Source organism: Silene latifolia, chromosome 8 (genome assembly GCF_048544455.1).
Source record: "Silene latifolia isolate original U9 population chromosome 8, ASM4854445v1, whole genome shotgun sequence".
In the NCBI taxonomy this organism is placed as follows: Eukaryota; Viridiplantae; Streptophyta; class Magnoliopsida; order Caryophyllales; family Caryophyllaceae; genus Silene; species Silene latifolia.
Window position 1 is genome coordinate 111,431,707 of NC_133533.1, and position 15,932 is coordinate 111,447,638.

General features: G+C 36.9%; 1 long non-coding RNA gene and 2 other non-coding genes across 3 annotated transcripts; 2 read left to right on the forward strand and 1 right to left on the reverse strand.

The window, feature by feature from the left end:
• Nucleotides 1-430: 430 nt before the first annotated feature.
• On the forward strand, nt 431-502 carry TRNAG-UCC (transfer RNA glycine (anticodon UCC)). Its single transcript has one exon. It is a non-coding gene; the product is annotated as a tRNA-Gly (tRNA).
• Nucleotides 503-1,616: 1,114 nt separating this feature from the next.
• On the forward strand, nt 1,617-1,688 carry TRNAG-UCC (transfer RNA glycine (anticodon UCC)). Its single transcript has one exon. It is a non-coding gene; the product is annotated as a tRNA-Gly (tRNA).
• A 10,134-nt stretch (nt 1,689-11,822) lies between these two features.
• On the reverse strand, nt 11,823-14,374 carry LOC141597352 (uncharacterized). Its single transcript, XR_012522747.1, has 6 exons — nt 14,285-14,374; nt 13,828-13,883; nt 13,627-13,750; nt 13,468-13,541; nt 12,804-12,858; nt 11,823-12,076 (listed from the first exon to the last, which is right to left on the reverse strand). It is a non-coding gene; the product is annotated as an uncharacterized LOC141597352 (long non-coding RNA).
• Nucleotides 14,375-15,932: the final 1,558 nt, after the last annotated feature.

The window sequence follows — 15,932 nt, forward strand, 5'->3', positions numbered from 1 at the left end:
CTTTGTCCCGGTCATTTGTTTGTCTTTACTTTTGGCACAAATACCAGGAAAGAAGAGGGTGTCAATTATTAGATGACAAGTGAACTAAATTGGGTATAGAGGATCCAATTGTCCATCAAAAACATTTTTTTATAGAAAGACAAACAATTGACTGTGACACCTCAAAATAGAATAGACAAATACACATAGGAAGTATATTTTTCGCTTTTAGGTGATCGATTTAGGAAAGACTAACCCTCAACCCATACAAATTCTTATGTTAGACGATGGTTCTATACCGAATAAATTCTTATGCAATATAACGGTTCTAAATGACCGATATATGATTTTTTTAAAGACAACTGGTGACAAATGAATGTTGATGTTGGTCAAGTTCAGTTTTTGTAGTTACATTTGTTATATGGTACGCACTTTCGTGAATAGACAACTAGCGTCTGTAGTCCAACGGTTAGGATAATTGCCTTCCAAGCAATAGACCCGGGTTCGACTCCCGGCAGACGCATTTTCATTCATTTTATTTTAAATCAAGCACTCCAACTAGTCCAATTCTCCAAACATGAATGTTTTAGCAAAAACAATGCCGGAACTCCTTCAAATTAATCAAAGGACGGTCTTACCGTTTCCGTATAGGAAAGCGCCTCATTAAGAATCTATGTCACGCGCCAAATAATCTACCATGAAAAGTGATGAGGCTTTCTTTGCATAGATGATAATGACTATTATGCCGAGCAACTACATTGAATTCTTCAGGCTTGGTAGCTACTTTATGTTTAAGGTCGTACCAAAAAAGTTCCCAAACACCATAATGTCGTTGACATAGTAACTCGTGTTGTGATCCTTTACGGTAAGCAATAGGGTGGTATTCCGATACAACCCAATTTTCAGGAACGATACTCATCAACTTCACCCAAGTCTCTTTAAAAACCCACACACTGTAGGTTTCGGTCAAGAGGTCCTAGACATTGTTGGTTGTGTTTGAGACTTTGAGGTAATCATGAACAAGTATTACCAAATTTATATCTGATTATATAAGAGTATCATATATATTCGATTACCAAATTTATGGGTCATATATTCTCTTAATTCAATTAGGAAACTAGCCATGATTTGTGTAATTAGTATAATAACCATAGGAATTAAGAACACTACCTAATTACTACTCCGTACGTATAAATTTCCAAGAATGGACCTTATGGTTCTTAATTTCTTAATAGAACTGTCAAACGGGTCGGGCGGGTTGAGTCCGTTCAGAATATGGGTCGGGTTATAGGGTCTCGGTTCGGGTTACAGACTCAAAAGAAGAACATAAATCATAAATGCCGTAATAAACAAGGAAAATATCACTGCGGCCTCTTCTAGTCATCTTGAAATCTTCAATCACTTTCAGAGTTGTTTCACATTTGTCTGATTAGAACAACATGATCTTTTGTAGTGATTAAATAAATATTGAGACAAATTTAGCCTATTTTAAAGTGTATCAAGGTGTATTGAATGTTCCATACATATAGACAAATACAATATGTTTCTTATGTTATATGAAGATTAATATTTGCAAAGCATTGTTCATACTAATAAATAATATGTTTAATAAATGTTGAGTGCATTACACACAGCTAGCGTCTGTAGTCCAACGGTTAGGATAATTGCCTTCCAAGCAATAGACCCGGGTTCGACTCCCGGCAGACGCATTTTTATTTTTAATTTTAATTATGCACTCTATTAGTCGAATTCTCCAAACATGAATGTTTTAACAAAAGCAATGCCGGAACTTCACCAAATCTGAGAAAAAACTAGCACAATCATAATAAGGTGTTACATTTTTCGTAAAGGAAACCGTCTTACATGAAAATATATATTTTAGCAAAAACGCCGGAACTCCACCAAATCTGAGAAAAAACCTAGCACAATCATAGAAAGACGGTCTTACACTTTTCGTATAGGAAAGCGCTTCATATGGGAATTTATGTCCCGCAAAACAATGCCGAAACTCCACCAACCCTAAGAAAAATTAGCACAATCAAAAAAGGATGGTCTTACACTTTCTTATAAAAAACCGTCTTATACGAGAATTTATGTTACACCAAATAACTTGCACATTCTAACCGAATATTAATTTGATACGGATTGGAGTAGCAATGAATTCATGGTCTTCTTCACCTTCTCATTTTCCTGATTGGATTTAATGTGATCTGTTGGGCCACCGCGAAAAACTGACGAGGCTTTCTTTGCATATATGATCTATAGTATTATATCTAGCACCGTGATCATTGAATTCGGCCCTGGTAGCTATTTTATGTTTAAGGTCGTACCAAAAAAGTTCTGAATCATAAGATCGTCGACATAGTAGCTCGCGTTGTGATCCTTTGCGGTAAGCGAGAGGGCAGAACCCTGATTCCCAGGTATAGTCAGGAACAATGCTCATCAACTTCACCCAAGATTCATTCAAAACCCACATACAATAAGTCATGCTTCGACTTTCCTCGTCATTACTCGCGTTAGTCCCTAAAATACATAGCGACCCATCGAATATACATACCTCGGGTAAGGTAAGAATATGAGGAAACAGAATATCGTTTGTCCATTGTTCAACTTGAGTGTCGAAACAACGGATTCTAATTTGATTGGAAGAATCAGAAATCACAAAGTATAGAACCGAGTTAAAATATATACAATTGTCTGCTTCCGATAATAATTTATGCTCGATTAATCTCCACAAATTAGTCTTGCAGCTGTATATCTCAACTTCCCAGCCTTCTGCATTTATTGAATAACATCTTGCCATACTAACGACCTTACAATCATCATTGGCCTCGTCGAAATATAATCCGAATAGAAAATATGAACATTTAAATAGTCGTTTCATGCGTTCTGAGGGGATTATTGTGTGATAGCTAAGTGTAGATGGGTTGAGCAAGAAAATTATTTCTAGGGTTATACTATTAGAGTAACCCACCAAGACGAAGAATTCGCAAGAGGCGAGGATAGTCATCCTGTCCTGTGGTTGGCGGGGTAGTTGTTTATTAGGGTAAGGGCAGAGGGAAGGAGGATCGAGGGGAGAGTCGAGGTTGTGGACTCGTAGTAGGGTATGAGTGTTTACCGGGATTAGGAGGAGGCGGTTTGCGTGGCGGTGGTGTAAGTGAAGGAAATTAGAGGAAGAGATTAGGGTTTTCCAGGACTTGGATACGGACTTGAATCGAATAAGGGATTTTACGGGTAATCTCGGGAGGATGCATGACTCTACTACCTCCGTTGGTATACTAGCCATTGTTGGTGTGTTTTTGAGAGTTTGAGGTATTTGCAAATTAAAATCTGATTATATATGCATATATGATCCTAATTTAATTAGGAAACTGCCCTTAATCCATGTATATGCATTGCCTTATTATTATCTTTAAACTAGTTGAAAAGACCGTGCTATGTACGGGCTCCTATTAGGGTCATCTTTATAAATATATTTTATAGTTGATAAAAGTAGTTCAATTATGTTTAAATCATTTATAAACAAAAGTTCGTGGTTGGTATAGTTGATCAATGAACTATTAGTGCTTTTAGCATAAGAATTTTGTCATTTAGTAGTTATCATTTCAGTTATAAAACATCAAATAACATAATAAGAGTATGTAATTAGTTTTTCCATTATTGTTATAGAAATCACATGTTTTAATTAAATACAAAACATTATCTCCATAAATATAGTGCAGCTCACTAAATGAACCGCCCTTAATAACTGAGACAGACCTTTATGAGTTTTGCAAATTATTTTAACCGATAACAACTACGTAAAACTAAATGGTGTTATGTAAAGCAACAAGTATCATAAATAACTATATTTAGTGTGTTTAGAGAAATGTTAGATCTCTTATAGCAAAAGTTTACCTTGACTATCTACAATTAAGAGAGTATTCTGCTCTTTCTATGACTTCTCGTAAAATCAAATTCATACTAAATTCCAATAAAATTAGTAGTCTTTAAACAACAGTACAAAAATATATGTGATTCTGTTACATAGAATGCATGAGGCTCCCATTAGGACCATCTTTAACAATATGCATGTTGAATGTTCTAAGAATTTGTTGAACAGATTGCAAACGTTGGTTTACATTGTCATGGTTTGATAGTAGACGTCAATTAAGTTGATAAAAGAAAAAGTCCAACTATATTGAAAATCGGAACACAGAAAACTTTTGGGTTGATTATTGATGGATCATCAGTCTCTTTAACTTAAAAGGTACTCCTTTTGGTATTAATTATATCAGTTATATAGCATCCGAAGACACAGTTGTGTTATGTAATTACCTATTTTTATTGTTGTACATGCCACCGATTTTAGTTAATTTAAAACGGCATTCCCAAAAATGTGGTTTAATTTCATAAAATGAACATGTGATAACTGAGGCCGATTTTATAAGATTCACAAATTAGATTAACTTACAACATTTACGAATATTCTATTTTGTAAGCATACAACCGTGTAAATGTTGAATGTTGTTACGCAAAATAACATGTATCTCAATTATATATATGCATTGCCTTATTATTATCTTTAAATTAAACTAATGTATAGCCATAGGAATTAGGAACATTACCTAATTACTAATTCATAGTCCGTATAAATTTCCAAGAATGGGCCGTAAGGTTCTTAATTAGACATGGCAAACGGGTCACTCAGTCAACCAGGTTGTCTTCGGGTCAGGTCATTTTCTGGTTTGAAAGAATTCGTTTTGGCTAGGTTTGGCTAATTCGGGTTCAGCTCATTTCGACTATGTATGAATGTATTATTTTTTAATTTTTTTTTATGAAAAAGCATTATTGATTAGAAAGAGTCCAGGCCAACATCATAATATTGGTAGAAATTATGTTTGCAATCAACTCCGAACACATAGCAATCCTAACTCTAGTAGAATAATGTATCGGTTCATAAGGAGCCATCGATGGAGAGCGACATTACCCAACCGCTTCACAAAAAAAAAGTTATTGACTCAAAAACTTGTATGGTAGATACACGGTTCGATCGGCCTATCGTGCTCTTATGAATGGGGAGGTGGATGAACATGGACCGTCTGACTGGGCGAATACCAAGTGGCTGTGGAAGGGGGTGTGGGGCTCAAATGTTTTACCGCGGGTCAAGAATTTTTTCCGGCAATTGTGCTCTGAGGCCATCCCTACGAAAGAAAACATAGCTCGTCGAACCCGTAGCCTGGATGTTGGATGTCCGATTTGTCATAGCGAGATGGAGACTTGTCTTCATCTTGTTAAAGGGTGTGGTTGGGTGGGGGGAATTTGGGATGGGTTGGGGGTGGAGACTAAGAAGGAAGCTGGGCATGAGAGGGTGAGGGAGTGGGTGGAGGATATGTGGAGGGAGTGCGGGATGGAGGAGAGGAGGAGTATCATGTTGGGGTGTTGGGCGATTTGGGAGGCGAGGAACAAATGGATTTTTGACGGGAGGAGGGTTGAGGTGAGGGATGTTATTAGAAGGGTGGAGGAGATTCGGGCAGAAATGGATGGTGGAGAGGAGAGACGAAATGGCGACACTGGCGGCATTACAAGGAAGAGACAGGGGAGGGAGGAGGATTGCAGGGACCGGATAGCTGATGGGTGGGAGGTGATATGCTGTGATGCGGGGGTTAAAGAAGGGAGGGGAATTGGCTTGGGCGTGGTGTGCAGAGGTCGAGAGGAGGAGGTAGTGTGGGCCATGGCTGTACACAGACGAGGCTGGGCTGAGGTGGAGGAGGCAGAGGCAGAGGCTCTTCTAGAGGGCTTGAAGGAGGCAGTGCGGAGGGGATGCAGACGGCTAATCATGGAAAGCGATTGCAAGAATATGATTGATATTCTACGCGAGGGGAAGACGGGTCGAAGCAGCTTATATCTGATCGTAGATGAGATTAGAAGTTTGTGCCGAAACCTTGACAATATTATTTGGCGTTTTGTTAATCGGAATTGTACTAAGGTAGCTCATGCATTAGCGCATTTTCCGGGACTCTGGTCGGGTAGGAGATTATGGGAAGGTGACCTTCCGAATCTTGATGTAAACTTTGAGTTGAATTTTCGGTTAATATGATTTTCTCCCACTTTGTGGGACTTCAAAAAAAAAAAAAAAAAAAAAAAAACTTGTTTAGCCTTAATGATATTTTAAAGACTTTGATATAAGGAGTACAAGCCTCCCAGATGACACATAATTTTTCACCAACAGAACAACATTATTCAGAAACAATCGTCACCAAAGTCTTGTCTCATATATCATATACTATTGGAACCGGGTGCTCCTTGGGCGGCAGTTCATAGACTATACATCCAAATGTACAATGCTATTGTACATCCAAAGTCATTTTAATCTTTTTTATTTAATTTTGTTAAAACCTAAAACAATACAACCCTCTTCTCTCAGCTAACTGTCTCCATATCTTTCTTCCCTCTCTCCATCTTTTTTCATTATGCAGTTAATTAATCATCTTCTCCCATTAAACAATCTTTTTCTTTTTTTCATTATGCAGTTAACTGCCTCTTTCCCCTGACCCGCCCCCGTGATGTACCCATTAAATTAATCTATCAACTATTATTTCTCTCCTTCTTCAATCATAATCAATAAGTATTTAATCAATTTTTACCACTAGTGGAGGAAGTTTCAAAGGCGGATGAAACACCATATGTATCATCATCATCATCATCATCATCAATGGAACATGAACATCAAAGGAGAATGAAATTTCAATGAAAATTGTAACATTTAACTCATAATCAATGGCTTTGGAAAAACAATTAGAAATTACATCTCCTTGTACTCTTGAAAGTTAAAACTCGTATTCTTTTCATATTAGCTCGTATTTTTGAAAGTACATTACAATTAAGTTTAAACTCGTATTCTTTTCATAATAGCTCATATTCTTTTCATAGTGGCTCGGATTTTTGAAAGTACATTACAATTAAGTTTAAGCTTGCATTTTTTTCATAATAGCTCGTATTTTCGAGAGTACATTACAATTAAGTTTAAACTCGTATTCTTTTTATAATGACATATTCTTTTCAGGTTTCAGTTAAATATACTATAAATGGGCCAGTTATATAATGCTAATATACAACTGGTTGTAGGATCTTATTTGTGCTTGGGCGGAGCGTAACAACTAGTTTGGTAAAAGGTCTAGTTCCAGGTAAGTTACTAACTATGGGAATTATGGAACAAATCGTTATAAAAATAAACTATGAGAATAGATAATTGCCTTTCAAGCAATAGACTCGGGTTCGAATCCTGGCAGATGCATTTTTATTTTATTTTTAAGCGTACAATCCAATTAGTTCAATCCTCCAAACATAAACATGGATGTTTAAGCAAAAACAATGGCTGGGATTACACTTTTCTTATAGCAAACCGTCTCATATAAGAATTTATGTCACGCCAAACAATTTACATACATTAATAATTTTATAGCAATGAATTCATGGTTCAATTCCAAATTTCCTTTCCTTGTAGTAATCATATCTATCACCTTTGACACCTTCCCCTCGGTCTTCTTCACCGACCTACTGATTTTTTCGAGTCAATTTAATATGATTCGTTGGACCACCTTGAAAAACTGAAGAGGCTTTCTTTGCATATATGATCTATACCCTCTAATCCAGCACGTCCATTGAATTCTGCCTTTGTAACAATTTTATGTTTAAGGTCGCACCAAAAAAGTCCCGACTTATTATAAGATCGTCGAAATAGTAGCTTGTGTCGTGATCCTTTACGGTAAGCAATAGGGCGAAACGACGTTGGTACCAAGGAAGCTTTAGAAAAAATGCTCATCAACTTCACCCAAGATTCTTTACCGCCATTCTCATTCAAAACCCACATAGAATAATAAGTAAAGTCTCGGCCTTTCTGCTCGTCATCAATCGGGTTTTCCCCTAAAACACATAGCGACCCATCAAGAATACAAATGATTGGGGATTTAAGATTATAAGGAAACAGAATATCGTTTGTCCATTGTTCAGCTTGGATGTCGAAACAACGGATTCTAAGGTCGATGGAAGAATCGGAAATGACATAGAGTAGATTGTTGTGTACGCACTCGACTGAGTTAAAATCTATACCATGAAATGGATCCGATATTAATTTATGCTCAATTAATTTCCACGAATTAGTCTTGCAGCTGTAAATCCTAACTTTCCAGCCATAGACTTCGATCGAATAAAAGTCTGCCATTCTGACGACCTTACAATCATCATTGTCCTTGTCGAAATATAAACCGTATATAACTTCTGAGCAAACAGACGGTTGCTCGACGTCCAAGGGGATTATTCTGTGATAGCTAAGTGTAGATGGGTTGAGCAAGAAAAGTCTTTCTACTTTGTAGATTTTGACGTAGCCTACCAAGACGAAGAATTCACAAGACGCGAGGATGGTCATCTGTTGCGGAAATAGGCGGGGTCGTTGTTTATTAGGGTACGGGTCAGGGTCAGGGCCAGGGTCAGGGTAAGGGCAGAGGAAAGAAGGATGCAGGGGAGAGTCGAGGTTGTGGACTCGTAATAGGGTATGGCCGAATACCGGGATTAGGAGGAGGCGGTTTGCGTGGTGGTTGTGTAAGTGAAGGAAATTAGAAGAAGAGATTAGGGTTTTCCAGGACTTGGATACGGACTTGAATCGAATAAGGGATTTTACGGGTAATCTTGGGAGGATGCATGACTCTACTACCTCCGTTGGTATATTAGCCATTGTTGGTGCTGTTTGAGACAATGATTACCAAATTTATATCCGAATTATACATCGTATATTCTCCTAATTTAATTAGGAAACTAGTTTTAAACCCGTGCAAAATTGCACGGTATGTATTAGGGCCTTCTATTAATGTTTTTTGATGTATATTTTTTTTTGCATTTATATTGTACTTATCTAGTTGGTCTAAATTAGCAACCTACATAATTAATGTTTAAATTTGTTACAAATACTTGTTCACGTGCAATGATTTAAGAGGAATTAACAAAGAATATTTTTTTAAAAAAAATATATCGTATTATCTAGTTTTTAAAAATCATGCATGTAATTTATTCGCATTATATGTAATTCAATCCCGTAATGAAATGTAATTTCTTCTCGTAATTATGTAATTTTATTATTATTTTTTTAAAAAAAATTATATAATTCATTTAGTTAATTAGTTTCATTTATTCCGATTTCTAATTCATTCCGCTTATATGTCATTAATTTCATTTATTCGGAATGTATAAAATTATTTCATAGTATTATTTCACAAAGATTTTTCTAAGACGGAATTTGTCGCATGTTTGTATAAATTAAATTCAAAGAAATAAATACATTGCACGCTAACGGGTCCCACCATAACATGTATTTCCAAAAAAAAAAAGCTCAATTAATGACGTGGCACGCCCTGGATTGAGTATTGTCTTCTGAATTAATAAAGATAAGATTAGCCAAAATTTTAAGTGCAAGTCTCCTAAATTGATTAATCACCCTTAAAAGTAGAAGTATTTATTTTCTACTTCTACTTTTTCTACGTACTTTTCACATAAATAACCAAAAAAGCAAAACAAAAGTTGTACAAACATATACATTTTACACAAATTCTTGTTTGTGATGGTACATATCCATCACTCTTGAGTGACGGATACCATTTTACCTCACAAAGTACCCACTTTTTCTCTCTCTGCAACACTATTCATGTGGTCCCCTTTCTCCACTAACCCATTTTGTTACCATTTTAACTCACAAAATATCCGCCACAAATGGTAACCCGTCACAAGGGAGACCAATTGTACATTTTATATAAACCGCTTTTACAAAAGTATGGCCAAACAACCAAAACTTTTTCAAAAAGTAACTTATGAATAAACTCCTTTTTAAAAAGAAAAATCTATTTTACACAAGCAAAGCGAAACAACACTTAAATTTCCTAGAAAGAATAATGGACCTTATTACATGGAGGCTGGAGCTAGTACAACAATTTAGGACACCGACAATCTTACAACTAAACCTTATATGGCCTTCAGTTTCACACTTTAAACTAAACCTTTTGCACTCTCATAATCTGACCCGTTGATTCGATTTGAAAAATAACCGAATCCTGTCCCGAAAATTAAAATTGCGATTTCAAAAGTAAACAACATTCGACCCGAAACAAAATTTGTCCACAGGTCCTTGTTAATTGTTACGATTTTTGCCTTTCTCATTAGCATCGGAAATATATAAATATATGCAAGACGAGAGGCCTACTCGGCCCTAATACCCCCTTAAACCGGAGCATTGAGATCAATAATGCCCGTTTACGGAGAAAAAAATCAAATCTGCGAATGAGGCCAAAGCCTTCGTAATATCGGTAAGTTCCGAAAGTGTAGATACATGAGAAGATGAATCAAACCATCCGAGATAGCATCACGAATAAATGACAATCCACCTCGATATGTTTGGTTTGTTCGTGAAAAACACAATTCTCGGCAATGTGGGGCGCGAACTGACTGTCACAATAAACATGCATAGGCCTAGGTACAGGGACATCCAGACTGGAAAACAAACTCATAAGCCACTTTAACTCACATAAAACAATTATAGACCTGTATTCAGCTCCAGCAGATGATTTTGACACAGTTTGTTGTTTTTTCGGTCTTCCAAGAGACAGTGCACCAACAAAAACTATCCAACCGAAACCGAGGGTCGGGTCAAAGAACAATCGCCCAATCGGGGTCACACCACCTTAAAATGGTAAGATCACTATCCGATCGTAACAAAATCCCGACCCCGGGGCCCTTAAGATACTGAACCACACGGAGAGCCGCGTCCATATGCTCCTTACGCGGCTGATGGTAAAATTGAGACAAAATATATACAGCATAAAATAATCTGGACCGGTTACCGCAAGATAAACCAAATGTTCTACAAATCGTATGTAAGATTCAATATCCTCAAGCAAAGCACCCTTAGCTAAACCAAGTTTTTTTTTTTTTTTTTTTTTTGCAGCTGTAAAGAAAGTGTTTTACATTCTAGTGGTATGGCTATGAGGCCATACCTATAACTACAACATAAAACCTCAAAGAACGACTAATAACATAACCTAAAACAACAAGGTAATTGCATCGGTTATCTATAATGTGTTGATGGCGTACGACGGATGTCTGAACACGAACTTCAAACTCAAAATACACAACAATCTTCAAAGGACGAGTAGCGTCGTCCATAGGAAAACATCCATCTTTGCTAGTCTTGATTGATGAAACTTCGGAGAAATACCTGCAACAAGGCCCAAAAAAGAGTCTCGAAGATTCATCTCCTTGGCTATGATAATCTTCCTCTGGAAACCAACGACCCCCCATAAAATTACTCTTACTCGCCTTAGTCGATACAGCTTCAAAGAAATACCTACAACAAGACCCAATACAGCGTCTTGGAGATTCATCTCCTTCACTGTGATACACTTTATCTGGAAACCCACGAACCCCTTGACCCAACGAGAGAGAACAAAGTGCACTTACGTCACAAGGACGTAGAAAGAAAAGACGGAAAGCAGACACTACTACAAAACTCGTTATCCACATCGGACATTTTGATATATGGACATCGGATACACACCCGATGTAGAGTTTGGTCATGTCCATTGTGGATTAATGTACATCGGATTTTAAACCGATGTCCATTAAAATTTGCACAACGGATTTCTATATATTTGATGTCCACTCCTTGCCATGGGCATCAGATATTTAAATAGTCTGATGTCTATTGTAAAATATAGACATCGGTTTTTTATAAAAATCCGATTATAATTATTAATTTTTATAAAAAAAAAATATATATTACTATATTATTACCCAATACATTACTACTACACATGATCACAAATGCAAAAGATGATTCAATAATCAACAAATATGTTTATACAATCAATCGATTATCTGAAGTCAATTACGAAAAGATCCAAATATATTAAGACAACTAACCTATCAACAAAAATAGAAACCAAGTTATAACATAACTCGGTGTAAAAAAAAGGTCCTCGGCCAAATGGCGGTAATTAGTACTCCTGATTTTGCATAGTAGATCTTCATTAGCAATAAATCGACATAGCCCTCCCACAAGCCTTAGTGCCTTAACCTGTCCAAATTATGAAGGTAATTAGAATTCTCGAGACACTAATAGGAAATATGATTGGATGTACAAAAGTATAAAATTTATTGACACATTTAGGATTAGGATCAAGAGCGTCTGCGTACGATTCGATTACAATACGGATGAGCCGTCTATTAAAAGCTCAAACATGTCTCATCAAACAGCATCACATTAGCTAGATGAATAACACCAAAAACAGGTAACTTTGTGTGACATTAGTACCAAGTTCAAAACAAACATATAAACACAAAGATTAATTAAATTCCACACAAAAAGCAAAGAATCATATATACACAATTCAGCACTGCAAATGAACCACTCTCTTAGGCCTTAGCCCCTGCAGAGTTGACTCAGAGAAGAAATGGCAGCATCACTATCATGGTTATTCTTTTAAACTAACAACAACAACTACCACATTTTAAAACCCACTTGAAAGAATGATATATGTTTGAAAGCTTCGTGTCTCAACACTCTCAACCACAGGTCCATGTTTCAAGGCTTCATATGCAATCATGTGCGGATGATGATAATGATGACCAACTACAGATTTAGAAGAGCGTCCACTGATAACATGTTACAAAAAAGTACTAAGGCTAACCAAGTTGAGGCCATACATACTATGGTAAGTCAAATTGGCCAAATGTAAAAGGCTGACGTCTAGAGATACTATTAAACTAAACTGCAGTAGGATGAAGGCGTAAGAGGATCTCACCAACTTTACTATCCAGGTCTGAGATAAGCTTGGTGATGGATTCCTTTGCTCAATTCTACATAAAAAAAAAAAAAAAAAAAAAAAGGATTGTCAAGCTATATAAGCGGATTAAAGGGAGATTTAACAGTTTACACACAGTTCGATGATGAATGGTCTTTTATCATTTTTTCATATATCTCTGAAATCTGAATATACATCTAAATAAGAAAACTAGTACTTCGAGTTTCATAGAGCTTTCGCACAGGTCAAGAACCTATTGAAAAGAGTGAACGAGTTTCTTGGGCATTCGTGGGATAAGGTATCTCGTTCTCCTCGTGTTAAGGTGCAAGCCCAAAATGTGTTGATCCAGTTAGTAACTTTTCGTTTGGTTCCTTCCAGCCATTTGAGAATTCAAGACTAGGTGAAGCAGTGCTGAGATCAAGGAACTTATTTACTGAAAGTTACTGGTATTGGATTGGAGTAGGTGCCATGGTTGGATATATAGTAGTGTTCAATCTACTTTTCACCATCTTCCTCACCTACCTTCAGCGTAAGCAACTCGCTCTCTCAGACAATATCGAAGTTGCAAGACACTGAATATACGCAGCTTAAACTATATCTAACAGAGAAATAAAGCTTGCTCACTCTAAAACACTCTGTATACAGAATGTCAGATATACTCAACCTTAGTCCTGAACTTTTTGGCATAAAGAATTAGTAGGTGGTTTGCTGAGACGGTCAACCAACTCTATGTTATGCCTGAACCAAGTTAAAAATGCGAGTTATATAAGATTCTTGTGCACCAAAAAAGGATAAATCATGCAGAATTGTGAGCTTCACATACTAAATGTTTTGTACACTTCTGCAAAATCTACACCCAGACGTGATTCTTCTGCCTTATAAGTAACTTCGAGCATCCACGCAGCAGGGTTATAACCTGGCCTGATCTTTTGCACCCCTTCTACTGCCTACATTTAGTTACATAAGTAATTGCCATATTTATAGACAATTGATTACTGGCAGTAGTTAATAAAACTTCACTTACCTCAAAATAATCAACGAGCTTGCAAGATTTTCATGCAAGTGGACCAGCATATATGTCTTGTCCACCGCGTTTCATAAACAAAAGCAGCAATATACATGACATGAGACACAGTGACACACTAACTATGAGAGATTAAAAGTGGAAACAATTTCATTGCCGAGATTAGACCATATATTTAAACGAGTTGGGTAGGCAAAGTAGCGCGCATTGCTGGTGAATTCCAGTGAGCAGCTTCTTGAACACAAATGGGGAACCTCTTAAAATAAATATGATGTATAAACTGCAGAGTTTATTGCCCCTGGCTTAAGTTCGAAAATTACTGCGTTTTCAATAAAAAATAAACCTGACTTTTTTTTTCTGTGGCCTTCCTATAAATTTGAAATTGTAATTTCGATATCCCCACTGTAGAGAAACTTCAAGCCTTAATGTAAAAACAGTAGATATTAAAGGAATATACCTCGTCAAAAGATTCAAAAATGTCAATGCTTGGCTGATGAATTGTGCAGACTGCAGACAATAGTTCGACCAGTGTTTACGATATTTCGTACAGTTCTCATTACAATTGCTGCAGACCTTGCATCCAATCCAGTTGTTGGCTCATCCATAAAAATAATCGAAGGATTAGCAATCAATTCAACTGCAATTGTCAACCTCTTTCTCAACGAGATTAACTACACTAAAAAAATGGATGAAAAACAATTAAACAATCAAATGGGCATCAAAATCACCTTTGCTGACTAATATCAAATCTCCAAGTATGCGAATTCGAATCCTGATTGTTGATTCCATTATTTCCATCACCTATTCGATTAGGGTAGAAAAATAACATTATTAATCAACAAAATAACCCTAAGAACACACTTACCAGAGATAATTTCAAGACACAATCTCTGTCAGATAATTCATCGAACACCTTCCGCACACCATACAACACCCGACATTTTGCTTACAGTAGGATCATATATTCTTAAAACGATGTTAGTGATTGCTTCAACCCGGATTTTATTATAAACCACCATCCTCATCTTCATTTCAAATAATTAATAGGTATTAGCTTTGCAAATCCACTCGGCTGATACACCCCACTGTCACTGACGCTGCTCACTCGCTTCAATCTTCATCCAAAAAGAAAGGTACTCGTTATCCTATGATTAATTACGTCACCACCGATTATTTTTCTGGTAATTACAGGACTTTTTTGGCCAACGTGGATGCAATTCGAGAGCCCCGAAATTATCATGAGGCTTCGAAAATAAAAGAGTGGCAAGAGGCAATGGCAAGAGAGTTCGATGCACTTGAGATGAATGGGACTTGGAAAATTGTGGACCTTCCCAACAACAAAAAACCCATTGGGTGTCGATGGGTATACAAAGTGAAATATAAGGCAGATGGTACCATCGAAAGATACAAAGCGAGGTTGGTTGCGCAAGGCTACACCCAGGTTGAGGGAGTAGACTATCATGAAACTTTTGCACCTGTAGCGAAGATGGCAAGTGTTCGTTGTTTGCTCGCTGTAGCAATTTCAAAAGGATGGTCTATTACCCAATTAGACGTCAATAATGCTTTCCTTCACGGAGATTTAGATGAAGAAGTGTATATGAGAATGCCGCCTGGTTTCGAAAAAGGAGGCTCGACCAAAGTTTGTAGATTGATGAAATCATTATATGGGCTAAAGCAAGCTTCCCGCAATTGGTTTGCTAAGTTGACGGATTCATTAACGAGGTATGGCTTTGTCCAATCTATGGCAGACTACTCGCTATTCACTTACAATAAGAACGGAATTTTTATGGGAATTTTGGTCTATGTTGATGATATGATCATTGTAAGTGATAACGAGGTAGCAAGTAGCCGTCTCAAATTATTTCTTGATCGTAGTTTTGGTATAAAAGACCTCGGGAGGCTCAAATATTTCTTGGGAATTGAAGTTGCAACCGGGTCCAAAGGACTTTTCCTCAGTCAACGAAAATATGCCTTAGAAATTGTTCAAGAAGCGGGTTTGGAGGGTGCAAAACCGATTGATATACCTATCCAACCCAATCATCAATTAGCTTTGGCTGACGGAGACCTGCTACACGACCCAATTAAGTATAGACGACTAGTTGGAC